Source organism: Python bivittatus, unplaced genomic scaffold (assembly GCF_059951505.1).
Source record: "Python bivittatus isolate LINGU-HERP-01145 unplaced genomic scaffold, Pbiv_v1 ctg000960_np1212, whole genome shotgun sequence".
Classification (NCBI taxonomy): domain Eukaryota; kingdom Metazoa; phylum Chordata; class Lepidosauria; order Squamata; family Pythonidae; genus Python; species Python bivittatus.
This window is the reverse complement of record NW_028277124.1, coordinates 10654389-10664855: the sequence shown is the minus strand read 5'-3', so window position 1 is coordinate 10664855 and position 10467 is coordinate 10654389. Positions and strand designations below refer to the sequence as shown.

The 10467-nt window shown below is 37.4% G+C and overlaps 1 pseudogene; it reads right to left on the bottom strand.

Annotated features, from left to right (window-relative positions):
* Positions 1 to 390: 390 nt before the first annotated feature.
* On the bottom strand, positions 391 to 592 carry LOC112541067 (U2 spliceosomal RNA; annotated as a pseudogene).
* Positions 593 to 10467: the final 9875 nt, after the last annotated feature.

Here is a 10467-nt window from a genome sequence, read left to right as displayed (position 1 = left end):
CAGTGCTAGAGAGAACCGTTATGTCAGCGCAGGTTAGGTTATTCCCAAGGCCATTAAAAGAACAGCCAAATATCTGTTGACTTGGAAAGGCAAAGAAAAAGCCTAGAATTTAAACCCAGGAATATAAATCTATGAAAAAGCTTTGATTTCTGTGTACTGCAGTAACCAGAGAAACTGCAGAGATTAGAGAAACTAATTTTGACAAACTGAGTCCATTTGCTGAGAAATCCAGTTCCTGAATAAGGGTTTAAGAGAGAGTTTCTCCCTATTCTTGGAACATTTGTCAAGCTTGTACACTGGAATTTAATTTAATTTAATTAACATATGGAGAGAGTTACATTTTAATAAGCAAGAATATACTTTCTTAGATTTAGTAGATAAATGTATTATTGGACTGATGACAATTTCTGACCATGTACCAGCCACAATGCCATTAGTTCTGAGAAAACTGAGAAAACTAGTGGGAGGTGTTATTATAAAACTTTATTGCTAGACAATCCTTAATCTGTTGTTCAGCAAAAAAGATATGGATATGTTAAACTAATAAGAACAGATGATATACTTCATCTTAGCCAAAAGGCTGAGAAATGATATAGACATATTTTTCAAATAGAAAATTGATTGGTATGAGAATAGTATTGAAGGGGAGGAGGGAGGGGATTTTCTTAGCCTGGCTTTCGCTATCTTGCCTCTGTATTTTGCTTGCACTAGGAAGAAACTGCCTGAAGGACATGTACACAGAAGACCTTGAGGGAGGAGAGCACAGGGAAAAGGTCTTGAGGGTAAAGGGGGGAACACTGGTTCAAACTGCCTTAAACTGCCTTATTAGTTGCAATGCTATAAAAACTGGGTTTGGAATCTTGTTGGTGTGGAGCTGCCCAGAACTTTCTGCTGCCTGTGTTTTGGGTTACGGTCCACCCAGCTGTTCACTCGGTCGATTAAAGAGCTGTTTTCTTTTTAAGAGCCTCCGCCTGAATTCCTGGTTTTGGATTTTCTACAAACCTTACAATATGGAATAAATTTAAAGCATTTAATTGGGAAAGACAATCACTTATACCTCTTGGAGAGAAAAATGAGAGAAATACATTGTTGGAAGTAAAATGATTACATTGAAATGGAATTTTATTAAAAATTTTATTCTGAAAATGCAGTAATGCTCAATGTGCAGATGGATGCCTTTTTAAATGGGATAGATCTTCCAAAAATTTTGATTTCCTAATCAACGTGTTTTGCTACACCATGAACTTGATAATGTCTTGATATCCCTAAATTAAGTAACTGTTTAAGAGATTATTTAATGACCACTGTATCTCCTAGTAGAGAAGTTAAAATATGTTTATCTAATTATAAAATAGTATGTCCATCATAAGACTCTATGTCTTTAATATTATCTTTAACATGTACAGCTAATCCCCAGTTTAAGAATGAGTTTTGTTCCCAAGTTTTGTTTTTAAGTCGAATTTGTATGTAAGCCAGAACAGTATTATTGTATAATACTATACAAGTAGTATTATATAATTAACTAGAATGATTGTGTATTTAATTTAAATTTTGCTACAATAAGCTCCATTCTTAACTATCGGTCATCTGTAACCCCAGCATTCTTAACCTGGGGACTACCTGTGCATCTTACGAACCCATGCACGTCATAAGACCCCCATCTATTATTTGGATTTGGCTGCTGAGAATGCTTCTGTGTGGCCTGAAAGCATCCCAGGTGCTACTGTCACTTTCTTTACAAAATAAGACACTGTCATAATTTGTCATGTGCATCTGCATTAACATACCTTAGGCCAAAAGCCTCTGTTACATATATGATTACTTTTTACATCCATTCTATTTAACAGCAATTTTCTTTGAAAAAAATCAGCATAAAGCAGCCTCAGGAAGTCTTTTTTAAGACTTTCAGCAGTTACATTTTCTCTAATAAAACAAACTCTAATTGCTTTAATTCATCAGTCAGACTTGCTCTGATAAAACCTTGATATTTCCCTCCAGATCAGAAGATTCATGTTCTTTTGCTGTATCTTCGTAAAATAAGTCCACTGAAAAGTGTGTTGTGAGTATATCAACATTATAATTCAGCAAGAAGTCAAATAGAGCTCCATAAGGGTAGCAATTCTTTGATAAAGCAATTTCCCAATGTCACATCCAACTGGCTAAAGAAAGAAGGTATCAAGGGTTCACCAACCTCCTCCTCCTCTGGTATCCTCATTTACAATTTAGCAGTATATTGTTCAAATCCATATAATCCTCACCATTTCCCACAATAAAGACTAACAGTGCAGATTTTGTCAGGACTGCCAGGGGTGCACCTCAGCAAACAAATTTCTCTCAGTACTGGTTTATGTAGGTCCAATTTGGAACAAATTAAATTTAGAGTTGCAGCGGATGAAAGCCATGATGGCAATCTGAAAGATTTATCTCTTTACATACACGGTAAAAAAGCTGTCTCTTTCTTACAGCGTATGATTTTTAGGCTTCTTCTGCTCAGAGCTCTTTATTGAAGAGGCTGAGGAGGTTTGGAAAATCCCATTTGCAATGCTTTTGTTTTCCACCTTTTCTTCTTTAAATGTACTTTAAAATCATAGGTGTGATTTTAGATGGAGGGGAGGGGAAGTCAAGTAATGCATATTTTGCCCATTACACAAAACATATATAAAAAGGTAGAACCTGCATTGTGACATCACAATGCATGTTTTTTTCACTTTGGCATCATTGTGGTTAGGAACTGACACCTATGATCAAAGTTTCTTGCAAACGTGGGTGGGTCACTGTATCCAAAACAGCTTGCATAACCTTATAAACCATAATTTCAACCATATTACAAGCCACTGTTTTTGCCTGTGGCTTAATGTTACCTTGGCTTTTTCTCAGAAACTTAATCTAAATAGCAAATAGTTATTTTACTATTCTGAAGAGCCAACGCATACCTCCAATTCCCCCTGCCCCATATGATTCTGCCATAGTAACTGTTCTAATCCATTGATGCTAATTATTACTTATGCTGGTGAATATAACATTAATTATAGAAATGAACTTATGTCCACATCCCATTTTAATAACAATTTTTAAGGAAATTTACATTACATTTTCTATGTGTCTTTCTTCAAAATCTATCTATCTATCTATCTATCTATCTATCTATCTATCTATCTATCTATCCATCCATCCATCCATCCATCCATCCATCCATCCATCCATCCATCTATCTAAAGACCACCCAACTCCAAGAAGATCCTGGGCAGCATACAATAAATCCAATACATATATTAAAAACACAACTAAACAGGTTATATTCTGAAGAGGAATATAAAGGACAACAGCAAGTTTATAATCAGTGCAATGGAATACATCAGCAATAACAATAAAAGCAGCACTAATTTTCCTAGATGCAGAAAAAGCCTTTGACAACCTGCAATGGCCATTTTTACTTGCAGTATTGAACAAAATAAATCCCAGAGAAGAGTTCAAAGCCTAGGTTAAAAGTATCTATCAGTGGCAAACAGCTAAGATCATGGCCAATGGAGCACTTTCTACAGATTTTCAAAGAATTAAAGGGACTAGGCAAAACCCAATTTCTTCCCTATTATTGCCTTAGAAATACTAACAGAAAAGGATTGAGGTGACAAACTAATACCTGCCCTCAAAATTTGTGGAGAGGAATACAAGCTTAAATGTTATGTAGATGATGTAGTAATAAACCATCACAGAACCACAAAGTGCAATCAGAGAGTTGATGAAAATAATCCAAGGCCTTAGAGAATTCCCTGGATATAAAATCAATTCAAAAAACAAAAATAGTTACAGAAATCTAATGCAGGAAGAAGAAATTTAAAGAGATCTTCAAAGGTAGAAAAAAATAATGCTTTCTTGGTTAGGATCAATTACAGGTACTCCTCATTTAGTGACTGCCTTGGACAGTGACCATTTGCAGTTATGACCAATGACCACATTTACAACCTTCCCAGCCTCTCTCTCTCAGTCAGGGGTTTGCTATTACAGTCAGTCAGTATGCATTATCCTGTGTCTGACTCATTTTGTTCTTTCCCCCACCCCCAGAGATTGCCTAAACAAGCAATCTCTTCCTGAGCTGCTTTTCTCTGCAACCCAGCTCTTCCCTGAAAAGTGCTAACCCCAAGTTAACAAGCTCAGCTCTGTGACCTTAATTAGTTGATAGAACTTCTGCAGCTGCTTTCTGAAATTGACAAGGCCCTAATGAGTTTCACACTAAAGACTTTTGTTTGCCTCCTAAGGGGCTTGTGGCTGGCAGCTGCAAGCAGCTCAGCAAACAGCCAGTGCTGGCGCATTGTTTTCAATATGTATTTCCCACTGTGTGCCTGCTTACTCTCTTGTAATCCTTTCTTCTCCAATGAATGTACATACAAACATTAATTCTCTTCTTGGTAATTATCCAAAGGGCAGGGGAGCAGGGACAAAGAAAAGCTGAAAACTGTAAGTGCAGTCACAGTCATGTGATTTTTCATTTAGTGACCACTTTGCTTAATGACCAAGTTGCTACTTGCTTCAGTTCTGATCCCAGAAAAAAATTTACAATAATGGAAAAAAACTGTCAACAAATTTATATGGAGCGGAAAAAAACTTAAAGTAAAATCCAAAAATTTACAAGATTCCAAAGACAGAGGTGATCTTGCTCTTCCAAACTTCAAAGTATATTATAGAGCAAGCTGTCTGTCATGGCTAACAGAATGAATAAAATCCCCAAACAGTAGAACGTCAATAATGGAAGAAGGTGACCTAGCTAATGGACTTCATAGAGATTTATGGTACAGGTAGTCCTCATTTAATGGCCATTCAGCGACCATTTGAAATTACGACAGCACTGAAAAATGGACTTACATTCCGTGCCCAAAGATACAGCTGTTGCAACACCCCTGCAGCCACGCAATCAAAATTTGGGCGCTTGGCAGCCACCTGCACTTATGACCACAGGGGTGCTGCAATTCCCCCCACCTGCCTATCTCCCCCCATCTATGCCATTTTGGCTGCCCTGCACAATGGCACTCAGCGGTGGCGGTGCCAGGGCTGGGGCTGAAGTAGAGGCCCGAGGCCTTCAGCAGTCTCAACCAGCTGCCACCACCCCCAGGCCTCAATTTCAGCCCCAGCACCACCACTGCCACTGAGAAATGCCGCCTCAAGCCCCACACCACTGGCCTTCGCCCCTTGCACCATTCCTCAAGCCGCGCTTCTTGTTCCTTCCCTAAAGCTGGTGTCCAGTTCCTTCCCCAAGTCACATGTCCCATACCTTCTGCAACCAGCATCTCATTCCTTCCCCAAGCCGCACCTCTTGTTCCTTCCCTAAAGCCGGAGTCCCATTCTTGCAAGACCTGGGGAAGGCCACAAGGTTTCTGAAGGATTGCGAGAATGGGATGCTGGCTTCCAGAAGGAACAGGATGCCGGGACACCGGCTTTAGAGGAGGAATATAGAGGGGGGGGGGGATAGGCAGGTGGGGGGAGTTGCAGTGCCCCTGCAGTCATAAGCATTCCAGGGGCAACTGTGGCTTTATGCTACACTGCAGCACAACTCCAACTTGTACGTGGTCTGCACCAGGCCTCCCAAGGCCTACCCCACCCCCCTGAGGCACCTCTGTGCTCCTTACCTGGGACTCTGTCTGCTTAACAACCTGCAATTCTTGTTTAATGGCAGCAGTCAGGAAAGCTGGGTTTGTAGTCACTAAGTGATAATTCACTTAACAACTGCATTGCTTAGTGACCTAAATTCTGGTCCCAATTCTGGTCATTAAGTGAGGACTACCTGTACAGGGATACAAAAGAGGACACTCTTTTTAAAAGGACGTATTATAAGATAAAGCTTGATAAAAGTATGGAAGTTTTGGAGAAAAATAGTAAGTCCAACAATTTCACCACTAGCTTCTCCTTTAAATGCTTTTTATGCAAGAGAAATCTATAGTAAGAAAAGTGCAATTCCATATGCAGATATGGTCCACTCAGATCCTACAAAGAGACTGAAGACACAGCAAGAATTACTTGGCAAAGGAACATACCATGGTTGATGTACCTACAAATTGTTGGATGAATAAAAACTGACCTCAAAAATAAAGGAGGATTTCTAAGAAAAATAACAGAATTTGAAATTCTCATATAGAATCAAGACCACCTATATATATAGAAATTGTTACTTGGATATTACACAGACAGAATAAAAATTATTACTTAGATATTACACAGACAGAACAAATTAAAAAATTGTATGATAAAATGGATGCAAAACTTCCAGAAAAAAAGAGTACAACAATGAGAAGAACTATGGAGCAAATCTATAATATTTACTCCAAGTTAAAATTTAAGAGAAAACTCATATAAAATGCTTTATAGATGATATACAATTCTGTCAATAATTAACAACATAGAAAAATCATATAGGAATAAATGCTGGAAGAGAATATTTTATCATATGGGGTGAACATGTATAAAAACTCAAAAGTACTGGAAATAAACACTCAAAGAATTTTAGAAATCGAATTTGAAATGCAACCACATTTCTTTTCCTAGGCATAATTACAAGAATGGCTCATATACATACATACATACATACATACATACATACATACATACATACATACATTACATATTACATACTATATAGCAAGGCAAATTTTTAGAGTATGTTTTTTAAGGGGAAAAAGAAATGACCAAAGAATCAAAATCAGAAATATATGAAAATGCATGACCATTTTAAATTTTTATAAATAGTGTATATCAGTCAAACTTCCACAAAGGAGAAGTCAGAAACTAAACACTCATCTATAATATATTTAGTAGTTTTTTCTTTCTCCTTTTTTTATAATATCTTTAAATAACAAAATAGTGGAGACTTTGGCACTCAGTGCAGAGATTCAAAACGTTCTCTGAAGTCCTTTTTCTTATTAAAATTAACATATTCTGGGGGGGTATGATTAATTTTTCATCAATGATAAACTGAGCACTAACTATACAACTTCTGCAACTTCTTTGTCCACTTATTGGTATCAATTTTTTTTCTTTTCTTTTTTTCTCTTGTTCATGCTCTTTTTTAAAAAAAAGATTAATAAAAAAGGATTAACATCTTCACACACACACTAAAAACCACATGACTGCCTGGACCAAAACAACACTCCCCAAAATGCAAGAAAAACTCCACAGGGACTCCACAGGTCACTCTAACACCAGGCCTGGGAACAGAGCCAGGACTTAAAAGACTTCCGGAAACCATGAAAAGTGGAATCAATTAGTTTGCAATCAGAACTTCCTTAATACAGATAAAATTCTTCCCTGGGGTTAGTCAATATCTTTCCATTATTTTTCTTCCATTATTTGCATTATTGCCAATGTATAGAATCAGGACCCATAGTGAGCTGTTGTACACGGGGCCTTGATTAATTATTATTTCTACAATGCCATAGTGCTAGAGCAACCATAGGGTCACACTCTAATCATGTAGTAGCTCTGATGTGATTAGGTTTTCTATTAAATATGAATGTATGCCAGAGTTCTTTATGGCAACCTAGGAGAGTATTTAGGAGAGTATTTAGAGAGCCAATTTGGTGTAGTGGTTAAGGCATCAATGTAGAAACGGGGAGACCGTGAGTTCTAGTCCTGCCTTAGACACAAAGCCAGTTGGGTGACTTTGGGCCAACACTCTCTCTCAGCCCTAGGAAGGAGGCAAGGGCAAACCACTTCTGAAATCTTGCCAAGAAAACTACAGGGACTTGTCCAAGCAGTCGCCAGGAGTCAAAACTGACCTAAAGGTACAAAAAAAAAAAAAAAAAAGGAGAGTATTTGGAAATACTCAGGTTATACACTTCTTTTTTCTGCCTTCATTGGCTATGCCTTTCCCCAGTCTCTGAGAGCTAAGAAGAGGGCCATTTCCTTATCAGCGATTTATAGCAGCTTCTAGTATCATTGAAGCATTACTATTCTGTATACCAGTAATAAAGGTTGGCTTTTAATGCCATAGCAATGCGTGGATGAAACTATAAGATGATATAATCAGTAGCAAGAAAATGGCCATGGTTAATGGGAAGGATCTGGGACTACCAGTGTTCTCTGTAGTTGAATCATAGATATTTATACCAGTCTGATGGCTATGTTTTGCTATTTTAAGCAGATTTAAAGAAAAAAAAATATGGAATGGACCAATCCTCAGATTTTTTTAATCTAAACTACAGCTTTCACATGATGACAGGCTTTAACTTTCCTGATTTTTTGCTTTATCACTGAGTATATATTTTGACTTCCATTTCTCTGTGGAATTCAAATGATCAGATTAAAGCTCTAATTATGGGCACATTTTGGAAGCTATTAGACTCCATTGTTATTCTCTGGTATGTATCTTTGTTATGAGAACTCTGCTATCTTTCTTGCAACAAGCTATTCCCCTTTCCAGGTGGCACAAGTTTTCATTCCCATCTACATGGATGTATCTTCCCCTGTCTTGGCATTCATCTGGTTCCTGCTTAAAGTTGATTTGTTCACAACTGCTAGGCAGGGCTCTTCTGAGAAAATGTTCTGGGCCAGCCATTGCAGAGAGTTCCTATTCATTATTTCATTTGTATACTAAGCAGGCTGCTCTAATTAGTCACAGTTAAAATGCTCTAATTAGCCACATAAAATGCCTATTAGCCTACACATCCTAAATTCAGAATGTCCCTAACACACTTAATTAAGTAAGTATATTGTCATAGCTTATCCTTGAACAACCTTTAAATCCCCAAAGAAATTACCTCAGCAAGGGAAGTAACAACCTTGATCCCCAACTCTTCTCAAGAAGATTGGAAGGGCAGCCAGCTGGCCCTTTGGACACATATTTTCCTCAGTAGACCTTCAGACAACAGAACTTGCAGAGGATTCAACCCTTGTTGTCTTCAAGAGCCATCCATGAATGCATTGATTTTCATCAACTCCAATTGGCCATAACTGGGAGAGTAATATGAATTCTTTATTACTTATACATTCTGTAGAGAGAGAAGACAAAGTAATAGTGAGAGTAGTTCTATTACATAACACTCTGAACTGCAAACTAGCTAATCACCAAATGAGCTTGCAAACCCACCCAGTATTTGATGATTCAATGAGCCCTGCAATTTGGGTTGAGTAACTCATAATTCAGTTTACCATAGGCAGCCTATTGTGTAAATACAACCATTATTACCTAAAGATGGATTTGTTTCTTTTTAGCATTGTATTTCCTTCTGCTCACCATGACAAATCTGTCTCTCAAGGAAACAACAAAGATATGCAAAGTTTTAGTACGGCTGTGATTGAACTGTTTTGTGTCCACCAAGAAACAAAAGTAACAAGAAAAGCTAATACGTTTTCTCATTCAGCTTTTTTTTTTTTTGATAAAGAAATTTAGGCAAAGAAAAATGTCCATACCTGTAGAATTCACTATGTTCAGGTGTAACAGATCTGAGATGCATAAATCCAAGTGACTATAGATAGTAGCAAAGAGGTTTTCTGTAGTCATCTGGATTTTTGCAGGTCAAATCCCTAATACCTATATTTTAAGCAAAGGCCATGGCTGACAGAGAAAATAGCTTATGACAGTCGTATTATTAAATTTAGCTCTACCAGAACAATAGCTTTGTTCACACAGCACACCAAAACACAAACTACTGGACCACATTTTAGCCTAACATGTGGCATGAACCAACCCAATACTTTTATAGCTTAGTGTGTCATGAAAATCCAAAATAGAATAATTCCATAAAGTTTAACTTAATTATGAGTTAACATTTATTTCAATGACGTATATTCTGCCTCATCAAACTTCTGAGCATGTCGCATGAATGCATAGAATTATTTGAATAGCCAGTCCTGTACCATCCTCAAATTAAAAACCTCACATATTATAGCAAGGATTGGTCTACTTAGATTTCCCATCCTACCTAAGTTAAGCACTCCAAGGCAACCAGACCCCTCCTGTTTCTTACTTTGTAAAAGGGTTGTGTTTAAAGATGATTAAAAAGTGTGAGAGGAAAGGGAAGGTGTACTTTTTAATGGTTTTAATCTTTACAGTTTTCTCTTGTTAGAGAAATCAGTCATAAAGATTCTCTCTAGTCCAACTCCAAATTTAATTACTTGTATGTTGCTTTCTTGGCAATAGTACAGAAAGCTTCTGTTGTCTTCCGATGTTTTTTCCACTTCCCAGTCTGAGCTCCAGCTATGAGGTTTTTTGAAGGACTCCCATTTACTACTATTAAGGTTCCACATGATTAGCTTTTCCAAGATCACTAAGGTACAATCTTCGATTGTTTCCTCAATATTTTCCTTCATTTCAGGCCAGAGAAGGAAATATAAATGTAAAGAAACGCGGAGAAAAACACTTGCGGGGAAGAGATCCTAAAAGGACTCTAAATAAGTTGGTTTATGAAGGGAAAAAAAAATTCTAAAGGAACTCGGAGGATGTTGCTTGTGTACGTCTATATCATTCAGTTTATGCAGCCG